This window comes from Gallinula chloropus, assembly GCF_964237585.1.
Source record: "Gallinula chloropus genome assembly, chromosome: 32".
Taxonomy (NCBI): Eukaryota; Metazoa; Chordata; class Aves; order Gruiformes; family Rallidae; genus Gallinula; species Gallinula chloropus.
Genome location: NC_140117.1, coordinates 2,332,178 through 2,353,203, shown reverse-complemented (window position 1 = coordinate 2,353,203; position 21,026 = coordinate 2,332,178). Strand labels below are relative to the sequence as shown.

The 21,026-nt window shown below is 53.8% G+C and overlaps 2 protein-coding genes and 1 long non-coding RNA gene across 3 annotated transcripts in view; 1 reads left to right on the top strand and 2 right to left on the bottom strand.

Annotated features, from left to right (window-relative positions):
- Nucleotides 1-21,026, top strand: part of LOC311202952 (class I histocompatibility antigen, F10 alpha chain-like) — a gene marked incomplete at both ends in the record, with an annotated part of 133,247 nt that overhangs the window by 64,119 nt on the left and 48,102 nt on the right.
- Nucleotides 1-21,026, bottom strand: part of LOC311202881 (butyrophilin subfamily 3 member A2-like) — a gene marked incomplete at both ends in the record, with an annotated part of 70,624 nt that overhangs the window by 45,568 nt on the left and 4,030 nt on the right. The window lies entirely within an intron of this gene.
- Nucleotides 2,148-4,770, bottom strand: LOC311202969. Its single transcript, XR_014617948.1, has 6 exons — nucleotides 4,641-4,770; nucleotides 4,474-4,494; nucleotides 4,089-4,109; nucleotides 3,714-3,734; nucleotides 3,318-3,338; nucleotides 2,148-3,211 (listed from the first exon to the last, which is right to left on the bottom strand). It is a non-coding gene; the product is annotated as an uncharacterized lncRNA (long non-coding RNA).

The window sequence follows — 21,026 nt, the reverse complement described above, 5'->3', positions numbered from 1 at the left end:
GGTAGATCTAGACTGGCAACGTAAAGGTGAGTTATTCCTAGCTCGATGGGCTCATGATTCCTCAGGTCATCAAGGGAGAGATGCAACATATAGATGGGCTCGAGATCGAGGGGTGGACTTAACCATGGATGCTATTGCACAAGTTATCCATGAATGTGAGACGTGTGCCGCAATCAAGCAAGCTAAGCGCTTGAAGCCACTTTGGTATGGAGGACGGTGGATGAAATATAAATATGGGGAGGCCTGGCAGATTGATTACATCACTCTCCCACGAACACGCCATGGCAAGCGTTACGTGCTTACAATGGTGGAGGCAACCACCGGCTGGCTAGAAACATATCCTGTACCCCATGCCACTGCCCGGAATACAATCGTGGGCCTTGAAAGGCAAGTCCTGTGGCGACACGGCCCCCCAGAAAGAATAGAGTCAGACAATGGGACTCATTTCCAAAACACTCTCATAGACACCTGGGCCAAAGAGCATGGCATTGAGTGGGTGTACCACATTCCTTATCATGCACTAGCCTCTGGGAAAATTGGACGATATAATGGGCTCTTAAAGACTACCCTGAAAGCGATGGGTGGTGGAACATTCAAACACTGGGATACACATTTAGCCAAAGCCACGTGGTTAGCTAACTCTAGGGGATCTACCAATCGGGCTGGCCCTGCCCAGTCAAAATTTCCACATACTGTACAAGGAGACAGAGTCCCAGTGGTGCATATAAAGAGTATATTAGGGAAGACGGTTTGGGTCATCCCTGCTTCAGACAAAGGTAAACCCATGTCTGGGATTGCTTTTGCTCAAGGACCGGGTTGTACTTGGTGGGTAATGCAGAAGGATGGAGAAGTTCGATGTGTACCTCAAAGGGATTTGATTTTAGGTGAGAATAGCCAATATAATTAATAAGGTAGAAATTGTATTATAATAATTGCTAAATAACCCATTACTGTATATTCATTATTGCTATTATTGCTGTATGTTACTGTATGTTGTACCAATGGAGTTACTGCTGGAGCCATACAAATCAATGAAGGAAGAGTGCCATAGTGATAGGACCATGACCTGCCACCCCAAGAACTTTTTCCTCTTTCCCTTTGAAGATGCACACCTTTGATTCACAGACTATGAGCATGGACCATGTCAGGTGTATCGGTTGAGAGCCCAAGATGCAGCATGCAACAATCCAATGGCGCATACTGACATCATGAGAGACTGTTATGACGAATGGAGCCTGAAAATCATCATGGACTAAATGTTCATTCACTCAACAAACTCAGAGGAATGGTCCATACACTAAGGGAATAATACCTGTATGCACATGTGTGTGTATACATGTGTACATGCATATATGTATGTCTGAAACAAGAAACTGGTTGTACCCAAAAGAAACTGTTGGATACAGTCATGACGTAAATGGTATGGAATAAGGGGTGGATAATGTCCTAGTTTCAGTCAGGATGGAGTTAACTTCTTTTGTAGCAGTGGATGGAATGCTGTGTTTGAGAGTTAAAATGAAAGCAGTGCTGATAACACCCTGATGTTTTTAGTTGCTGTCAGACAGTCAAGGACTTTCTCAGTTCTTCATATTTCTCTATTCATGAGAAAGGAGGGGCGAAGCCAGGACAGGTGACCCAAACGGGCTAAAGAGAGTATTCCATGCCAATTCTGTCATGCTCAGTATAAAGGGGGCTGATGGGAGGAGGAGCGGGGCGGCAACAGGACGCGCGGTTTTTGGGGGACGGTCGGGTTCTGGGATGGCTCTGGGTGGCACGGCCTGAGCTGTGGGTTTGGTGAGAAACTGCATTGTGTATCAACAGCTTCATATATTTTTTGTTCTAAAGTCCTGTCAGCATTGTTATATTTTATCTTTCTGTTATCTTAGTAAACTATCCTTATCCCAACCCACGGGCTTTTGGTTTCTTGGTTTTGGGGTTGTTATTTGCCCCTTCTTTTTCCCTTCCCTTGCCTCCCCCGCGCCGCCCCCCGCCCCCACCTTCCCCTGCTCTTTTCCTTTAAGGAGCAGGCAGCTGCGTGGATCTCAGCTATCAGCCGGGGTAAAACCTCAACACCGAGGAGTAGAGATAAGGACAGGGAGAGATCATTCTGCAATCAGTGTCATGGGCAGAACAGACTCAGCACATAATAAAGGAAAGAAAACTTTAATTGATGGCACTGCCCTGCACCCCCAGTGACACCAGAGTCGGGTGATGAGAAGTGTGGTCAGATCTTAAAGCACCTTCCCCCAACCCTCCCTTCTCAGCAGACTTCACTTTAGTCAGGATTTCACTCCCTTCTGCCCTCCATTGTGGCGTGGGGACGGACAGGGACTGGGAGAATGGGGGTTTGGGTCAATTCCTCATGAGTTGGTTTCCTTCTTAGCTCGAGGAGGGCTCCTCATCCCCTTCCCCTGCTGCACCGTGGGGCTGCCACCCATGTGACACAGTCCTCCATGAACTTCTCCAATGTGACTCCTCTCTATTGGTGCACCATCTCTTCACCAATTGCCTCAGCACAGCTCCCTTCCATGAGGTGTTGACTTCGGGCCCAGACTGCTCTGGCCTGGTCCCCCCACAGAGTCACAAGTCCCCAGGCAAACCTGCTGTGAAATGGGTCGGTCTCTCCACAGGATGTAGATGGAATCTCTGCTCACTGCCATTATCCATGGGCTGCGGGGGGGACACCCGCTCCATCATGGGTTTCTCCACAGGCTGCTGGGGCATCTTTCTCTCCAGCACCTGGGGCGCCTCCTCCCCTCTCCCTGTCCTTGGTGTCTGCACAGTTTCTCACACCTTCTCACTCCCTTCTTCTGGGGGCACAAAGCGTCTGTTTGTGGGTTCTTTTTCTCCTAACTGTGATTCCCAGAGGCGCTGTGACCGCCACTGATGGGCTCGTCCTTGGTCAGCAACAACTTCTGTCTTCAGATGGCTGGTGTTTGCTCTGTGGGGCCTGCAGAGAGCTTCTGGCTGCTTCTTGCAGAAGCTACCCCTGCAGCCCACCAGAACCCAGCCACGCAGCACTATGACAGCACTCATAAACAAGCAGCTGGAGGAGAGGCAGGCCTCAAAATCCTTCCTGAGGTGGGGTATAAACCCAGGTCTTGAGTCTGTGTTGCTGGAAACGCAAAATCTAAGGGTGAGACAGCTCCTCATCTCAAAGCTGCTCATGGAAGAGCAGGAAGAGGTTGTGCAGACCACAGACTCATTCTTTCTGAAGAAAAAAAACCCAGAACCCAGGAATTACGCCCTGCAGCTGGCTTCCATCCCATGGCTACTACAGAGCTTCATGGGGCAGGGGAGAGATCACAGTGACTCACCCTGTTCTGCGTCATGTTCCACTGGAAAGGAAAAAAGGAAAGCGATATTATATTAGATGGGAGAGGTTTTCATGCAGTAACTGCTCATAATGAGGTAAAGAGAGCAAGAACAGAGCTGGGACTCCTTACTTGGGAACTGCAAAAAGCCCCCAAGGCCCAGGAATTGCTCCCTTGACAGCCTGGTCACATCCCAGAGCTGGTCGCAGCAGCTCTGGGCAAGGCAGAATGTCCATCCTCAAGCTGGTGTCCACAGTCTGACCACCCTCCCAGTTAAATGGCCTTGGGCTTTCCCAGCCCCAGGGATGCCAGGATGGAGAGGATGGGCAAGGAAGGAAAGGGTCGAGCACAGAGTCCCTGTGACAGGACTCCACACCGTGCTGGAGCTCACAGACTCACCCAGTGATGAAGATTCTTCCCCTGGAAATGAAAGCAAATCGATGTTGGTCAGCAGGGAGTGATTGGCATCATTAAACTGGGCTTACAGGAGCAAAACCAGGTCTGTAAGAACCCTGAGATCTTTATGGGAAGTGGATAGAGACAATCTGATTCCAGGAGTTCTCTCCCTGCCAGTCTGTTCATGTCCAACAGCTGTCCCCCATGTAGAGATTGGTGAAGAGGGACCAGGCCCTCACTGGTCCCCCCGAGCTGCCGAACACTTCAGGAACATCACCTTGGGCCGGGATGGAGATGATGTGCAGGGAGGGAAAGGGCGGAATACAGAGCACTTGGGAAAGGGCCCCACACCATGAACAAGGACAGAGAGGGACTCACCTCATGATGAATATCGTTTCCCTGGAAAGAAAAAACAATATTTGATCAGAGGGGACATCTTGCCATCCAGTCACTGCTCATGAAAAAGGAGAAAGAGCTCTTGAAGACCCAAAACTACTCCCAAAAGTGCAAACAGCCCTCGAACCCCAGGATGATCCAGCCTGATTACATCCCAGAGCTGGACCCCAGCAGCCTTTGCCAGGGCAGAGAGTCCCTCCCCACACTGGTCTACCCCACCTTCCCACCATCCCAGGCACATGGTGTTGGGCTTTCCTAGTCCCAGGGATGGGGGATAGAGATGGTGGGCAAAGAGAGGAAGAAAGGGCTGAGCACAGCCTGACCAGAAACAAGACCCCACAGCATTCCTGAACTAATGGAGACTCACCTGATACTGCATCTTGTTCCTCTGGAAAGCAAAGAGAAAGACATACTGGATCAGGTAGGATATCTCATCATGCCAGAACTGCCCATGAGGAGCTGTCGGAGCTTGAACAGACCCCAAATTCGCTTTAGGAAGGGACCCCCCTCAAAACCCCAGAACTGGCTACTTACACCAGACTCACCCTGGGCTGCATCCCGTTTCCCTGGAAAGCAAAACCAAGAAGTGATGTGTGACCAGAGGGAACAACCACTCACCCATGGTTGGTCCCACAGGAGCACACAAAGCTCGGGCTGATCCCCAACTCCTCCTTTTTAGGGACTAGGAACAGACCACTTCGCTCCCAGGAATGGCTCCCTGCCAGCCCATCCCCCGCCAGCCCACCCAGGCTCTCTCAAGTTCAGCCACAATGTCAGGAATCTCCCAAAGCCAAATCCCTGCCAGGGGCTCCTGTGCCAGGAGGTTTTCATGGGGTAAAGGGCCAGAAGGACTCGCCCAGCTCTCTGGACAGCAGTGCTGAAAAGCAAAGCTGGAGGAAGTGGAGGTGAGGAGAGCAGCTTGCTTCCTCAGTGGGAACAGCTCAAGAGGGTCTCTGGGACCTTCCCACCAGCCAGGCGCTCAGGCCATGTTCCTTGTCCTCCCGCCCACACCCTACCTGTCCTCATCCCCTTCTGTGCTTCCCAAAGAGCTCTTTGATGGAGGCAACACGTCCTTTGGGAGCAAACGTACCTTTCCTTCTGCAGAGATAAGCACCAAGGACAAGGAGCCCAATGGAGAATGCAAGGACCACGAGGGGCACACCCAGACCAACCATCCAGGGATGGGCATCGTGGAAAAAGGGAGCTGAGAAACAAACAGAACAGCACGGAAAGGGACCAATTTCCACTTACGTCCGTGGGAAGAAGGACCAAGAGAGCCCCGCCCCACACCTCCCAGCTCTTGTCCCGTGAGCCCTGGCCTCAAGGGGACAGAGTCCTCCCATGCCCCCACACCCCACACTGCACCCCAAGCCCAGCCCAAAGCTGCTCCCAGCCAGGCAGCCACCCCCCGCCCTGCTCCAGCGCCGCAGGGGCTGGCTGCAGCCGTCGCACCGGATATGCGCAGGGACGCCTCCTGCTCCTGGGCCAGGCGGCGGTTCCTGACCACACAGGACCAGTTCCCATCTCTGGTCCCATTCACCACGATGGCGTCTTCGATGTCAAACAGGCCCCTGGCATCAGGGGAACGTCTCTGGGAGACCGAGGGGACATGTTGCCCATTGGGGTCTTTCCACAGCACCTCTGGTTGTGGGAACCATCCAGCCGATCGACACAGCAGCCGGATGCCTCCGGCCTCGTACCCCTCCAGAGAGAGCTGAGGGACAGAGCCTGTGGCTGGGGAAAAGCCCATGGTTGGGGTCAGGGAGGGATGAGCTCAGCTCCAAGGCCACCACCGCATCCCCAAGCAGACCCCTCACAGGTCCCATTAAACCCACCCCGACCTATGCCAGAACCACCCAGCGTTGATGCCAAATGGCCCCCGATCTCTCGCCAAACCTCCTGGCATAGCAGGACTGAGCTGCCCAGCTTCAGCGCCTCAAGGCAGCATCTGCCCTCCCCCAAGGCTGCTAGACACTGTGCCAGCTGTCATGGGGCACCAAGGGACAGGACACAGTTCTGGGGCACGAGGGGACAGCACACAGTTCTGGGAGGGACACACAAGTCCAGGGACACCACGGTCACCCCTGCAAACACTACACCACACAGGACACAAACCTGACACCTCCAGCTTGACCAAAGCTTCTCCATAAGCAGCACCAGCTGTCACGGTGCAGATGTACAGACCATCATCAGAGGGTCTCAGCCCAGAGATTCGCAAGTCCAGCCTTCCTCTGGAGAGACCATCTCTGGCCAACTCTGTCCTCCCAACATATTCCTCCATCTGCTCCCCGGACACGTCCTCCCCATTTCGGTAGTGGTGCACCTTTTTGGACCGCTGATTCCGGATCCAGCTGATCTCCCATCTCTGAGCATCCACGGCTGGGGACAAGTGACAGGGCAGTACTACATCCTGTCCTATGGTGACATTGAGAGGGCGGCCTGATCCCACCACTCTGAAGTCAGCTTGGCCATGGAGAAGGACACAGAGACATGAAATGGCATCTATGTTAATTGAGGGTGTTGCAGGTCAGGGCTGAGCTTGGCATGAGCCGGGCACGCTCCATGCCACGGGTGTCGCTTTGCTCTGCCATGGTCCAGAGACCCCATAGAAACTGGAGCGGGAGAGGGAGGACTGGAAAGAGAAGAAGGTTTCCCAGGAGCAGGAACCTGCTCCACAAAACAACCTCCACCCCAGTCAGCCCCTGTGCAGCCACAGCGGCCAAGGAAAAGCGAAAGCCTGTGGGACTGAGCTCCGGGCTGGGCTCTCCTGGCCCCATGGCAGCTCCCTGCCCCACATCTGCCACCCAGAGCAGGCAAAAGCCCCCGCCAGCCCTGCAAGATCCTTACCTGATCCCAGCTGGAGCACATGGAGAGTCACCCAGTACCTCAGGAAGCCCCCAGGGCTCGCCGGGACCCACATCTGCAGCTGCACTGGAGAGGAGGGAGGGGAAGGGAGGCAGAGGAGGGCGATGGAGGTCACAGCTGCCCCTGCCAGAGGGAATGTGGTGAAGAAGGGCTGCCCCTGTCCCAAAGAGGCTCTGAAATCCCCAGAGCCCCTGAGTGAGCAGCTCTGATGGCGCCAGAATCCGTTGCTTGAGGGCAGGACAGGACTGCAGAATGGTCCCTGGGGCAGCCCCTGCTCTGCCCCACAGCCCCTCTCCAGGAGTTATCCCAAATCCAACAAGAGCTCAAAATTAAGGGGAATGTTCTAAACCCCCAGCGAAAGAAAAGTCAGTGGTGGAAACGAAACGAGCTGCTGCTGCAGCAGGTTGATGAAAAGAATGGAAATTTGCCCACAGGCAGATTAACCACTTTTGGGCGGGACTTGAGGCCGCAGAGCAGGCGAGTTGCTGAAGTTCCACATCCTCCTACCAAAGCCCACAGTCAGAAAATAAAGTCTTAAGCAGCTCCCATGGACAACCTGAACCCAGCACTTGAGGTGGCTTCACTGTCACTATAGGAATTCAGTGAGATCATGTAGGGAGAAAGTCAGAAGGGCTAAAGACACTCAACGCTGTCATCACGCTCAAGGTGATCAGAATGCTCCCTAACATAGAGGCCTACCCCACCTCCTCTCCTTCCCACTACATTTCCGTGATGGTGACTATGTCATAGTCCCCTTGTATTTGTGTTCTGCCTCAAGCCTACGTGGGCTGAGTCCTGGGGAGATTCTCCCCAAGGTGGCTGAGAGCCTTGGTTTGATGAGGTCCCACCTGGAGAACTTCTGCCTAGACCCAACTCCGTGAGTTTGGAAAGCAAAAAAACCCCAAACAACACCCCCCCACATGCCCCTCCCCCCATAAAAAAACACAGCAGAAGGTGAAAATGGCCAACGCTGCCAATGTCTGGTCTTGGTCAGTCAATGGCACTGTTGGAATTTGGAGGGAGACGTGGAAGGAGAAGGTTGGATCCAGTTGAAGGATGTCATGAGTTTTACCTCTCCATGTTCGGGCAATGGGGTCACATGGAGAGATGGAGGGTGGGATGAAAAGAGGGAGGGGTGGGGGAAGAGAGGGGTGGAGAGAAGGCTTGAGAGAGGGAGGGAGGGAGGGAGGGAGGGAGGGATCCCTGTGTTTTCTCCATTCTGTGGTCCTACAAGTTGCAACTCAGTGCTGAGGAGCCCTTGGGACATCTCCCCCTCAATTGCCAGGAGAGGGCAGTGTGAGCCCAGAAGAGCCACTGAGCCCCAGCTGCCAGGCAGGACCAGCAGGTCACCTCCCAGCAGAGCATCCTCCTGCCCAGGCTGGGATGCTTGGAGCACCTGAATGTGTGTCTGAGGGATGCTTTTGGTCCAGCCCTGCTCAACAGCACGCTGCTGGGAGAGGAGTTACAAGAAATCAGTTCATTTTCTGACACCGCAATGTCAAAGTAGTGCAGGGAGTGGAGCTCTGTGGAGACATGCGTGACAGTGAGGGATGGGGGTGCAGGGACACACAGTGCGGGGGGGACGTGACTAGTGGGGGGATTTTGGGGCACCGAGGTTTGTCCAGGAGGGGGTCCTGCTTCCCAGGAAGGGAAGACCGAGGTCCATGGTGTCAGTGATGGGGGAGGTCCCACAGAGATGCAGATCAGGGGGTGAGGGTTGGAGAGGGTTAAGGCAAAGCCAGGCCGGCGGTGGGCGGGAAGCGGGGGAGCATTCCGAGGGGGCACTCAGCATCCCGTGGGATGGACCGAGGGCTCCTTTCTACCAGGGGAAGTTGCCAGGGCCCAGGGAAGGAGAGCCCAGGGTGGAAGAAGGTCAAGAGGAATCCCGGTGCCCAGGGAATGCAGCACTAGTGTCAGGAAAGGAGATCTGGGGGGATCCCGGTGCTGAGGGAAAGGGCTCCGGGTCCCCGCCTGCACTCCCCACACACCGTCCGGACGAGGACCGTCAGCAGCAGCAGCAGCCCCAGCGCCCAGAGCAGCCACATGGTTCTGATCCGGTGCCGTGACAGCAGGAGGTGAAGGACTCTCACTTACTGCAAACGTCACTGAAAATCCCACCATGAGCCCCGTGATTGGCTGCGCCACTGCCCGGGCATCACAATTGTTTCCGCCACCGTCCAGGCCCCGCGATTGGCTCCACCACCACCCGTCCGCCAATAGCAGCTCAAGACACGTCTGACGCCACCGGGAGCCGGGCAGATCCCGTCTGCCGGTTGTCAGAGGCAAAAGCGAAAGCTGCTCATCAGGACCGTTTTGAGTCCTTGAAATTCCCTCCCAGGAGGTCGTTCAGGCCGGGACACACGGATCCTCTGGGCCAATTGCAATCGGGAGCGTTTCCCAGTCATTCCCAGTTAGAATCCCAGCACTCATGGGCAGTGTGACCCCATCCAGCCCATGACAGTCTGCCACCAGTCTTCTCTGCGGTGAGGGGCCCAAACCTGAACACAGCACTCAAGGTGGGGCCTCTCCAGTGCTGACCACAGCGGGACAATGACCTCCCCAGTCCTACTCACCGCACTGTTCTTAACTCGGGCCAGGATGCCGCTGGCCTTCTCCATGCCCTGGACACACTGCTGGCTCATGTCCCACCAGCTGTCAGTCAATGACCGAAGGTCCTTCTCAGCCAGGCAGCTTTCCAGCCACTCTGCTCCAAGCCTGTAGTGCGGCTTGGGAATTATGACCCAAATGCAAGTGCAGGCACTTGGCTGTGTTGAACCTCAGTGGCTACCTGGCCATCCCATAGCTGGCTCGGTGGGCACAGCTCTGGCAGCGCTTGGCAGGGCCCCAGCCACAGCACATGGGGAAAGCTGGAAACTCTGAGTGGTCGTTGGTGTGGTGTGATACGAGGAGGACATGGGCACAGCCCGGTGCCTGGATACTCCCTGCTGCTATTGCGTGGGCAGAGCCCACCCCATGGTCAGACTGACTCGCAGAAACAAACTTCACTGGTGGGGGTATATAAGGGAACATAAGAAATCTCATTTATAATAACTAACACATAAATAAGAGTCAATTTAATTACTAACTACTGCAAGATGCTTGGGGGGAAAGCCAATAAGGGGAACAAAGTAAATGAGAGCAAGGTTGTGACTCCTGACCCAAGCATCCCAAGGAATGTAGCACCTGTGACTGATAAGGAGGACAATCCTGCCCAGCTGAAGGATCACAACTATGCATGTGCCAGGGGAGAAGGTGAAAGGTCCAACCTGATGAAGACTCTGAGCCTTCAACCTGAGACCCCCAACGACCACCAGCAGGAGACAGTGCGCAGGCACAATTGGGAGGAGTTTGTGGTGGTGACTTCATGGGACTAATTTTAATACGAAGTGGGAACAGGTGATGCATATGTATAGGTGTATTGCAAAATGCCATTAATATGTAACATTCTACTGTGTGTAACTGAGGTGAATTGCCATGTTTGGGATGCACGTTTGTTGTGGAGCAATCCCACATACATCTACTTGTAATAAACATACCTACTGTGCAACCTTCTGGGTTGTAGAGTGTGTTTCCACAAGCCAGTAGGAGGGTGAAGAACTTCAGCAAAGCACCTGGGCTGGGGCCTCAAGTCCCAACCAGAAATATAAAATGAGTCGTTTTGAGAAGCCTGTTTCATATAGCAGCTCGTTCTCTCTTTGAAGAGGCCTCTCTTTTCATAGTGAGGGTAGAATATTTCCTGTCATTTAGATCCAGTAACAGATTTAACAAAATTTGAGGTGAGTGGTAGTGGAGAAGAGCAGAGGCTGCCCTGGGGAGCCCTGTGTGGTCTGGTCCTGCCCTTAAGCACCAGTTTCTTTGGCTGTCCTACTCATGCTGGGAGTTTGGGGATTTTCAAGTCTCTTTGGGGGTGGAGGCAGGGACAGCCCTTCTTCACCAGCCCCTCTAGGGTGGCTGTGACCCCCATCACTTCCTCTGCTTCCCTTCTCCTCCCTCCTCTCCAGCGTGGCCACAGATGTGGCTTCTGGTGACCCCCGGGGATCTCCTGTGTTTTTGGGTGACTCTCCACTTGCTCCAGATGGGATCAGGTAGGGATCCTGTGTCATTGTACAGACAGACGCACCATTCAGTGATCAATGCATTTTAGAATGCTCCAGCCCCTTTATTACAACTGCACAGACTCTTTATAGTAGCAACCAAACAACACGTAAGAACGCTATAGGCTAAAGGGTTGTTTTACACTTTTTCCTCTGGTCATCTTTTTCCGCCTCCTGCCTGTCTCTGGGCAGTCTGCACCCTGTCTCCATGCTCACCCTGTTCTGCGGACTTGCTATGAAGTGAGTGTTTTCTCTACCTCAAGGGATTGCAGGAATGTTGTCAAGGTCAATTCCTTTGGCCATCGGGGCCGGGTTGCTGGCAGACCCCACTGCCTCCCCCAACATCCCATCTGCGTCCCACTTCATCTTGGTGATTTGTGCTGCTGCATCTGCCACAGTGAACGTCATCATGTCCATGTCAAAGGCAGTGAAGTCCCTCTTGACGGAGGTGATTTGCCAATATCCCCTGGTGCTATTGTCCTCCAGGAGGTCACAGCCGAGCATGTATTGCAGTGTGTGTGAGCCCCTGAAACACGACCAGAGAGATGGGCCTGAGTGGCTGCTGCAGCCCTGGGCCTTCAGTGGGGCAAGACCCCCTGGCAGCACCCCCCACTCCAGCCCTGTGAGGTACAGGGGAGTTGGGCAGCAGAAAGAGTGGTGCCTCCACCCTGCCCAGGGCCCAAAGCACTCGGGGCATCACATAAGGTGTGACACAGAACCCCTATACCCAGGGAGTCTCTGGGCTACACCCAGTCCCACAGCACCCTGCAACAGCAAGGGGCTGGGGCAGGGTCCTGAATGTTGGGGGAGGAGGGTTAGGAAGTGGGATAGGTTGGGGGAGCCCCCTGCCTTGAGGTTGGGATGTACGAGTCATAGAATCTCATGAGTTGGAATGGACCCATAAGCATCAGTGAGTCCAAGTCCTGGCTCCACACAGGCCTCACTGATGAATCCACACTGCAGAGTTCAACTCTTTTCTTCCCATGAGCAGAAAACACACACACGAAAGGTTAAGTCTCACACAGGTGGATGACCCATGCTGCCCTCGTTTCTTCTTGTCTTGTGTGATCTTGATGCCAAGCCAACACAAGCCATTTCTCCTCTTCCATGCTCTTGGGAGGTTCTCAAGAAGAACTTCCCACATGTGGAGCAGTGGCTTCTTCCTTGTGTGGAAACGTTGGTGAGTGATAAGGTCCCTGCTCAGGCTGAAGCTCTTCCCACAGTTGGAGCACTCGAAGGGTTTCTCCCCCATGTGCAGCCTCTCATATCTGAAGAGCCTGTATTTCCCCCAGAAAGATTTTCACACTGGGAGCACTGGTAGGGCTTCTCCTCAGTGTGTGTTCGCTGATGGATGGTGAGCTCTGATCTCTGAGTGAAGGCTTTTCTGGCTTTTCTGATGGGAACTGAGGTCCGAGCTCTTCCCAAACTCCTTTCCACACTTTTGGCATTTAAAAGTCTTTCCTCCTCTGTGCAACCTCTGATGGCAATTGAGCTCTGACCTGTCTTGGAGGCATTTCTTGCACTGGGAACATTTGTTGAGACTTTCTTCTGCAAAGAGCAGTCAATCTCCCTTGCCCTGGGTGAATTCACCTTTCTGCTCCATCCCCAGGCATCCCTCCATCCCCCAATTGTCCTCACAAGCTCTCCCAAGGTTATTCCCTTCTGATTTTACCACCATTTCACCTGCTTCAGCTCCATCAGGACACGCCTGCTCCACACAGCTTCCTTCATCCTCCATCCACATCCTGTTTCCTGCAGGGTTAGATGGAGATGGAGTTACGTTTTGCCCACAATGGTTTGGTACCCAGTACAGCAGCTCTTTCCAGGGGCTGGTGAGGAGTTGTGGAATGGAGGATGACCATGGAAGGATGGACCACACCACTGGTACAACCCTCACTTGTTGGTGGGGTGCAACAAAGGCAATGCCTGCTGTGGCCTGCTCTCTGCCACCAAAGGAATTGAAAGGAAAGCATTTGCAGTGTCAATCGTGCCATGCCACTTGGCTGTTTTTGACTCTCTTTCATTCTGCAGTGCCAGCATGTCCAGCACTGCAGCACCCATGCACAGTGTGACTCCATCCAGGCCATGATAGTCCACTGTTGGTGCTTCTTCCCTCCCCCAGTCTATTATGGCGAGTGAGTTGGCATATGAACCTGGTGCACCTCTGACACATGGGTCAGGAACACTGGACTTCATCAGCATCAGTGGGCAGCTGTAAATCATTAGGATCATTGTAAGCCATCTCTCACATGGCTAACTCCTCCAAGTACTGAATACCTCGCTCCATGGTCATCCACTTGCCTGGCTGACACATGACATCTTCAATGAATGGGTACCTTTCCCTTACTCTTGATAGAAGTCACTTCCAGAGGCTGAGGGCTTGGTGCTTCTTTCGGATCACCTTGTCAATACCTCCTTCTCTGGACAGGGATCCCAGCTGCTTGGCCTCCCGGCCTTCTAATTCCAGGCTGATGGCCCCATTGTCCCAGCATTGGAATATCCAGGTGATGATGTGCTCCCCTGGAAGGCAGCTGAAATCTTTTGTTATATCACCCAACTCACTCCAGGACAAGAACTGGATGATGACCTCTGCTACCGCCTCTTCTTCAGGTTATCATGATGGTGCTGGGTCTATTTCTTCTTCTGTATAGAGGTGACTGGTATTGGTGCTCGTTGGCTTTCTGGCTCAGCTACAGGGTTGGTTTCTGAGGTTTGAGTAACCATAATGCTTGTTGTGGGGGTTAGAGGAGCTGTAGTGCCTATGGATCTGCTTTTCTTCTCTGGGTATTTGCTCATACTCTCACAAATGCCATGTCACCCCTGAGCCTTCAGCCCCAGGGGAGATCTCTTGGTGATATTCTGGAAACAATTTTTGGTAGCACATAAGACTTGAAAAACATTCAGGGGAATGAGCTACAGGCACATACTGGCCTGAATATCCCTGGGGTAGTCAGAGTTCTCAAAGGCTGTTGTAAGAAGCCTGAAGGGAAAAGGGGAGGAGAAAGCATTCCCCGGCTTCCGGCTCCTGACTGAGTGTCATTATTAAGCAATGCTGAGAGAAGTTGCCCAATATATGGGCATGACAGGGGTGCCTCATACAAATACCAGCTGAGGCTTACCATCATGGGTGATCTCTTGTCATAAGTCAGTATCACACAATGCAGCAGAATTAGAATCCCGACTCTCCTCCACAAAGTGACAAACAACAGGGTGGGGATAACAACAAGCAAGTGTGGGGTCACATACCAGAGCCAGGTGACCAAACAAAACACCACCACCAGCAGCGCCTCTTCGAATAACATGAGAAATATCTATCACAGCTTTTTTAACATGATGGGGTCAGATCTAGGTTATCCCAATCCTTCTAGCCCCATGTTTGGCCATAAAAAGGACTGTTGTGGTTCAGTACCAGATAGCAGCTGAGCACCACACGCTGCTCTCTCAGCTTCCCCTGGGAGGAGAAGCAGAGCCCTGCACTTCACAGGTTGCATTGAGGACAGTTTACTTCCCAGGCGAAGGAGGTGCTGTCCCTGAGGCACAGCACTGTTCCCTTTGTCCGCAGCCAAAACCATGGGCGGATGATCTCTCCATTGAATGAGGCTGGTGGGAAAGTGAGGATCTCGGCCCCACTGTGACCATCAGTGAAAGTCACCAGCCCCTGCGGACAGTCCAGACAGACCCAGACTCTGCTGGGGACCTGGGGCAGGGGCAGGGGGGTGGGAGGAGAGGTGAGAGACTGAAACTTCCCTTCCCAGTGCTCCACCCCCCAGACCCCTTCTTCAGGGCCCATGTCCATAAACCCCTTCCTGTTCACAGAGTCCCTGGCCACCCCCACAGCCCACCCTGAATCACCTCCCACCTCCCCCTTCACCTCCACCTACCATCAGTGCCTCCCCTCCATGAATCGCTCCCAGCCCAGCACGCAGGACCAATACGTAAATCTCTGAGGGGTGTCAGGGAGATTCTGCCATGTGCTTCCTAATCTCACACTTCTGCTGTCTGCTGACAGGACAAGTTCCAGATGAGCCGTGTTGGGATCCAGGGTCACCACGTCTGCAGGGACAAGAGGGGTCAGAGCATCAGGGGCAGAGCTCAGCCCTGGGCAGGTTCAACCATCCTGGGGCCAGGATCTTCCCAGTGGGGCAGGAGACAGGGCATCGCCTTCCTCATAGAGATCCCATCCTGTGGCTAGCGCCAGCACAGCCACTGCCAAGCTCCATTCCATGGCAACAGGCACAGGTGGAGCCTCTGCGCCAGCACAGAGGAGAAGGATGGTGAGGCAGTGGCAAGGTCTGGGCAGTGTCTGGGGTGTCAGAGGGAAAATGGCTCCTCTAGGCTCCACTGATGGAGCTCACGAGGAGTGGGACAGGCCAGAATACAGCAAGGGCACATCCCAGTGCCAGAATCTGGGTGTGGGAGTCACGCAGCACATCCGGGCACAGCTTAGTCCCAGACACTGTCCATCCCAAATGCCCCTTGCACACAAGGAATGGGAGGAGAACCACCTCCCATGGGTGGGAGCAGCACCCAAACCCCCAATTACCTGGAGTGTGTGGCAGCAAAAACTTTCTCCAGCCTACAAGGAGAGAGGAGAGCTAGTCACATCCCAGGGCTGATCCCAGCAGCTCTGGGCAGGGCTGCGGGTTCATCCCCATGCTGGTCTTCCTGAGCTGCCCACCCTCCCAGGCACATGGCCTTGGGCTTTTCCAGAAACAGGGATGCCAGGATGGAGAGGACAGGCAAAGAGGGAAAGGGCTGAGCAGAGAGCACCTGGGACAGGACTCCACAGTATCCTGGATCTCACAGACACTCACCCAGTGCTGCATCTCGTTTCCCTGGAAAGCGAAACCAAGAAGCTATGTGTGATCAGAGGGAACTGCTACTCATCCCACAGCTGTTCCACAGTAGCAGGTAAAGCTCTGGCTGATGCCCAACTCATTCCTTTTGGGGAGTAGGAAAAGACCACATTGCTCCCAGGAATGTTTCCCTGCCAGCCGATCCCTCCATCAGCCCACCCAGGCTCTCTGGAATTCAGCCCAAATGTCAACAGCCATCCAACCCAAGTCCCTCCCGGGGGTTCCTGTGCCAGGAGGTTTTGCTGGGGGAAGGGGCCAGAAGGACTCACCCAGATCTCTGGAGAAGAGCAGTACTGAAAAGCAAAGCCAGAGGAAGAGGAAGTCAGGACAGCAGTGTCCCACTTCCTCAGTGGGAACAGCTCAAGAGGGTCTCTGGGACCTTCCCACCAGCCAGGCACTCTGCCCACATCCCACCATGTCCTCATCCCTTTCTGTCCTTACCCAAAAAGCTTTATGATGGAGGCAACATGTCCTTCAGGGGCAAACGTACCTTTCCTTCTCCAGCAAAAAGCTCCGAGGCCAAGGAGCCCTATGGAGAGCGCGAGGAGCACACCCAGAGCAACCATCCAGGGATGGGCATCATGGCAAAGGGATCTGGGAAACAAACAGATGCACAGGGAAAGGGATCGATTGACACTCATGTCTGTGGGGAGAAGGACCAAGAGAGCCCCGCCCCACACCTCCCAGGAGCCCTGGCCTCAAGGGGACAGAGTCCTCCTGTGCCCCCACACCCCCACGTTGCACCCCAAGCCCAGCCCAAAGCTGCTCCTAGCAAGGCAGCCAACCCCCGCCCTGCTCCAGCGCCGCAGGGGCTGGCTGCAGCCGTCTCACTGGAGATGCGCAGGGACGCCTCCTGCTCCTGGGCCAGGCGGAGGTTTCTGACCACACAGGACCAGAGAGAGCTGAGGGCCAGAGCCTGTGGCTGGGGAAGAGCCTGGGGTTGGGGTCAGGAAGGGATGAGCTCAGCTCCAAGGCCACCACCATATCCCAGAGCAGACCCCTCACAGCTCCCACTGGGGCTGCAGGACTGGACACCGCAACTAACCCAAGTTGTGCAGGAACCAAAGAGCACCGATGCCCAATGGCCCCAGATCTCTGCAAACCTCCTTGCAAAGGAATGCTAAACTGCAGAGCTTCAGCACCTTGAGGCAGCATCTGCACTGACCCATCTTTATTCAAGAAACTCCAAGGCTGCCAGACAGAGGTCTGGGAGGAACACACAAGCCCAGGGACACCACGACCTCCCCTGCAAACACCGCACCAGACACAGACATGACACCTCCAGCTCCACCAAAGCTTCTCCGTAAGAGGCACCATCAGTCACAGTGCAGATGTACTGACCATCATCAGAGGGTCTCAGCCCAGAGATTCGCAAGTCCAGCCTTCCTCTGGAGAGACCATCTCTGGGCAACTCTGTCCTCCCAACATATTCCTCCATCTGCTCCCCAGACACATCCTCCCTATGTTGGTAGTGGTGCACCGTTTCAGAGACCCTGTGCCGGATCCACCTGATGTCCCAGCTCTGAGCATCCGTTGCTGGGGACAAGTGACACGGCAGCACAATGTCCTGCCCCACAGTGACATGGAGAGCATGGCCTGGTCCCACCACTGTGAAGTCAGCTTGGCCATGGAGAAGGACACAGAGACACAGAGATGGTACCTACATTATTTGAGGGTGTTGCAAGCCAGGGCCGAGCTTGGTATGAGCCAGGCACACTCCATGCCGCGGGTGTTACTTTGCCCTCTGACAGTCTAGAGATGCTGGAGAAACTGGAGTGGGAGTGGGAGGACTCAAAAGAGAAGGAGGTTTCCTAGGAGTGGGAACCTGCTCCAGCAAATGACCTCCACCCCAGCCAGTCCTAGTGTAAGTGAGAGCCGTTTGAAGGCTCTCCTCTCCAGCCTCTACCACCAGCCCTACAGGATCCCTACCTGATCCCAGCTGGAGCACGTGGAGAGTCACACAAAACCTCAGGAGGGCCCCGAGGGCTCACTGGGATCCACATCTATGGCCGCACTGGAGAGGAGGGAGGAGAAGATGAACACGGAGCTATTGAGTAAACTCAAAGAGAAGCAGAAGATCTATGAATTGTGGAAAAAGGGTCTGAGCACCTGGGGAGAATACAAGAATGTGGTCAGGGCCTGTAGGGATGCAACTAGGAAGGCTAAAGCCCTCTTGGAAATGAAGCTGGCAAGGGACATAAAGGATAATAAAAAGGGTTTTTTTAGATACGTTAATAGTAAGAGGATGACCAGGGATAATGTGGGTCCCTTGCTGAATGAGGAGGGTGTCCTGGTAATGGGGGATGCTGAGAAGGTGGATATACTGAATGCTGCCTTTGCTTCGGTCTTCACTTCAAAGCCCCCCCGGGACCCACAGACACTGGATGAAAGTAGGAGTGTTTGGGAAATGAAGAATTTCCCTCTGGTTGAGGTAGGGGAGGTCCAGGAGCAGCTCAAAGGGATTAATGCACACAAATCCATGGGCCCTGATGGGTTTCATCCACGTGTGCTGAGGGAGCTGGCAGAGGTGATTGCTGAGCCGCTCTCTATCATCTTCAACAGGTCTTGGAGGACAGGAGAAGTGCCTGAAGACTGGAGGATAGCCAATGTCACTCCAGTCTTTAAAAAGGGCAAGAAAGAGGAACCTAGTAACTATAGGCCAGTCAGCCTCACCTCTGTCCCAGGAAAGGTAATGGAACAGCTTGTTCTAGATGCCATCTCCAAGCAATTGGAAGACAAGAAGGTCATGAGGAGCAGTCAGCATGGATTCACCAAGGGGAGATCGTGCTTGACCAATCTCATAGCCTTCTACGATCTCATAACAGGCTGGGTAGATGGAGGGAGAGCAGTGAATGTCATCTACTTTGACATCAGCAAGGCTTTTGATACTGTCTCCCATGACATCCTGATAGCAAAGCTGAGAGAGCACGGGATAGATGAGTGGACAGTGAGGTGGGTTGAGAACTGGCTGTCGGATCGAGCCCAGAGGGTGGTGATCAGTGGAGCAGAGTCTGACTGGAAGTCTGTGACCAGCGGTGTTCGCCAGGGCTCGATGTTGGGTCCAGTCCTGTTTAATATCTTCATTGACGACCCTGTTGAGGGAACAGCATCCACTCTCAGCAAGTACCTGATGATACAAAGCTGGGAGGAGTGGCTGACACACAGGAACACTGCGCTGCCATCCAGAGAGACCTGGACAGGCTGGAGAGCTGGGCAGGGAGAAACCAGATGAGGTTCAACAAAAGCAAGTGGAGAGTCTGGCACCTGGGGAGGAACAACTGTTCGTTTCAGTAAAGGCTGGGGGATGACCTGCTGGAGAAGAGCTCTGTGAAGAAGGACCTGGGGGTCCTGGTTGATGACAGGTTGGCCATGAGCCAGCAGTGTGTCTTGGTGGCTAAGAGAGCCAATGGGATCCTGGGGTGTATCAGGAGGAGTGTGTCCAGCAGGTCAAAGGTGGTGATCCTCCCCCTCTACTCTGCCCTGGTCAGGCCCCACCTGGAGTATTGTGTCCAGTTCTGGGCTCCTTGGTATAAAAAGGACAGGGGTCTCCTGGAGAGAGTCCAAAGAAGGGCTATGTAGATGATTAAGGGCCTGGAGCATCTCCCCTATGAGGAGAGGCTGAATGAGCTGGGGCTGTTCAGTCTTGAGAAGAGAAGACTAAGGGGGGATCTAATTAATGTCTATAAGTATCTTAAGCAGGGGATGCAGGGGGAATCAGCCAGCCCCTTTTTAGTGTCTGTGGGGACAGGACAAGGGGCAATGGCTGCAAGTTGGAGCACAGGAAGTTCCACACCAACATGCAGAAAAACTTTTCCCCAATGAGGATGAGGGAGCCCTGGGACAGGCTGCCCAGGGGGTGTGGAGTCTCCGTCTCTGGAGATATTCAAGACTCGTCTGCACGCCGACCTGTGCAATATGAGCTGGGGAGCTGCTTTGGCAGGGGGGTTGGACCCGATGAGTTCTCGAGGTCCCTTCCAACCCCTACAATTCTGTGATTCTGTGATTCTCGGAGCACAAAGCAGCTGCTTGTGGGTTTTTCTCCTCACTGTGACTCCCAGAGGCGCTGTGACCATTGCTGATGGGCTCGGCCTTGGTCAGCAGCCACTCTGGCCTTCAGTCAGCCCATGTTTACCCTCTGGGTCCTGCAGAGAGCTTCTGGCTGCTTCTTGCAGGTGCCATCTCTGCAGACCCCCCTTCTCCACCAGAACCCAGCTACACAAAACTGTGACAGTCAGCAAATTCCTTAAAATTTTTTACTTTTCCAGATGTTCTACACCTTCTCACAGGTACACTTCACACCTTCTCACAGGTACACGTTACACATTCTCACAGGTACACATTACACCTTCTCACAGATACACTTTACACCTTGTCACAGGTACACATTACACATTCTCACGGGTACACTTTGATATCTTCAAGGCCTAGCTCCATATTCTCAATCAAGGGGTCTACAGGCCCGCCGCAGCCCCCCACAATCTACCTCTTGTAAACCCCTGTTGACTGGGTCTGATCCCCTGGCCATCACACATGTGCTGCAGGATGGCTTCGAAGATGACCCTCTCCATGATCTTCCCTGAGACTGAGGTCAGACTGGCAGGCCTGGAGTTCCCCAGATCCTCCTTCTGACCCTTCTTGTCTATAGGTGCAACACCTGCCAGCCTCCAGTCGAGTGGAACTTCCCCAGTCTGCCAGGATTGCTGGGAGATCATGGAAAGGGGTTGGGCAAGCAGCTCCCTCAGTACCCTCAGGTGGATCCCATCCAGCCTCACTCATTTGTACTTGTCTAATTGGCCAAGTAGGTCACTAATCATTTCCTCCTGAACCATGGGAGCTTTGTTATTCTTCCTGTCCCTGTCATCCAGTTAGTGAGGATGAGGACTCAGGGAATATCCATCTTTACTAGTAAAGACTGAGGTAAAGAAGAAATTAAGGACCTCAGCCTTGTCCTCATCCCTTGTCACTAATGTTCCCCCTGCATCCAGTAAGGGCTGGAGATTCTCCTTCCCCTCCTTTTACTGTTAATACGTCTATAGGAGGACTTTTTGTTCTCTTGTACAGAACTGGCCAGACTGGGTTCCAGTTGGGATTCAGCCTTCCTGATT